The following is a 2,198-nucleotide window of genomic DNA, read 5'->3' on the forward strand; positions in this document are numbered from 1 at the left end:
GATGAGGGATTTTAGAAGAAAAGGACGTAGCGCGGGCATTGATGCTGCAGCAAGGAACGCGGCTGAACGTAGAACGATATTGACTAAAGCGGAAGCAACAGACCCCGCGATTCCAGAAAATAAACACCGTCTGGAGGAAGCAGAGTGTGAAGAATTGAAAAGTTGTACCGCTCTCAAGAAACCCGAAAATTCTATCAGTAGCTCAACGCATCCCACAAAGGCTTCGTGCCGCGAGCCGAAATGTGTAGGGATAAGGATGAAAGCATTCTGACGGATGGACGAGAGGTGACTGAAAGGTGGAAGCAACACTACTTTGAAAACTTTATTGGCAATTATGAAACGGATGCAGAAAGCCAAAGCAGTGGAGGAGAATACCACGTCATTAAGGCAGGCGATGGAAGCCTATTCCCACACTGGGGGAAGTTGAAGGTGCTAAACAACAGCTCAAAAACAATAAAGCAGTTGGTAAGAATGGTATTAGAGCTGAGCTCATCAAAATGGGCCTGAAAAGGCTGGCCATTTGTCTGCACACTCTGATAGTCAGAATCTGGGAATCCAAACAGCTACCGGAGGAGTGGAAGCAAGGGGTAATTTTCCCCATCCAGAAGAAGGGCGACAAGCTGGAATGTGAGAACTATAGAGCGATCACCATCCTGAATACCGCCTACAAAGTTTTATCCCCGGTTATCTTCCGTCGCCTATCACCTATTACTAATGAATTCGTAGGAAAGTATCAGGTCATATCTTCAGCGTGCGGTAAATCCTCCAGAAATGCCGTGAATACCAGGTCCCAATGCTCTACCTTTTCGTCAATTTCAAGGCAGCGTACGATAGTATCAACCGCACAGAGCTATGGAAAATTATGAACGAACACGGCTTCACCGGGAATCGCACAAGACTACCCTAGTAACAATTGAGGTTTTATGGCAGTTTTATAGTCCCTGATAAAACTTAGATTGCACTTGTAGCATGCTATAAAACTTCAATTGTTACTTGGGTAATTAAAGCGACCACGGAGGGTGTGCTAAACTGTGTGAGGATATCGAGTGAACTCTCAAGCTCATTCGGACCTTGCCGGGGACTAAGATATGGTGATGGTCTTTCGTGCCTGTTGTTTATCATTGCACTAGAAGGTGTTATGCGGAGATCTGGGTTTAACAACCGAGGTACGATTTTTACACGATCCAGCCAATTTATATGTTTTGCGGAGGATATGGACCTTATTGGGAGAACATTTGAAAAGATGGCTGAGATCTACACCCGTCTGAAACGAGAAGCAGCAAAAGTAGGACTGGTGGTGAACCCGTCTAAAAGAAAGTACATGCCAATAGGAAGGACCGAACGGGAATGTTTCCGCCTAGGCACCAGTGTTACGATCGATGGGAAAGCATTCGAGCTACTGGAGTAATTCATATACCTCGGATCTCTGCTAACGGATGATAGTAATAACAGTCGAGAAATCCGAAAACGCATCATCAATAAAAGTCATGTCTACTATGAGCTCAAAAGAAATTGCGATCAAAAAAATTCACTCGCGCACTAAATGTACCATGAACAGACCGGTGGTCCTCTACGGGTACGAAATCTTGACCGTGCGTGAGAAGGACCTACAAGCACTCGGAGTCTTCAAGAGCCGTGTGCTTAGGACTAACTTTGGTGGCGTTCAGGAGACCGGTGTGTGGAGGCGAAGGATGAACCACGAGCTCGCCAGGCTCTACGGCGAAGACAGTATCCAGAAGGTGGACAAATCGGTAAAGATACGATGGACAGGGCACGTTGCGAGAACGCCGGACAATGACCCTGCCAAAATTGCGTTACGCTCAAATCCGGCAGGTATAAGACGACGAGGACCACAGCGGGTATCGGACACAACCGTGGGTGGAACCGAGTGTTGATCGTTGATCAGATTAAATTAAATTAATTGATGTAAATATAAATAAAAAAATAAAAATAAATAAATAGTGCAACTATTAACCCTGTAGGGTAGCATCGAATCCATTATTCATGTTTCGTGTCCATTTTGACGTTTTATTACCAGTGTATCATAATAGACCTTTCTCGTCAAAAAATTTTATATGATCGGATGCTTCCTTTTTTATCCCCAATTCGTTACTGCCGATTGCCGCGATGATTTGGTACCTCTAACTATTGGAAAAATCAAAAATAGTGCAAGCTGCTCATTTAACCCCATATTCTGA

Source organism: Topomyia yanbarensis, chromosome 1, assembly GCF_030247195.1.
Source record: "Topomyia yanbarensis strain Yona2022 chromosome 1, ASM3024719v1, whole genome shotgun sequence".
NCBI classification, from domain to species: domain Eukaryota; kingdom Metazoa; phylum Arthropoda; class Insecta; order Diptera; family Culicidae; genus Topomyia; species Topomyia yanbarensis.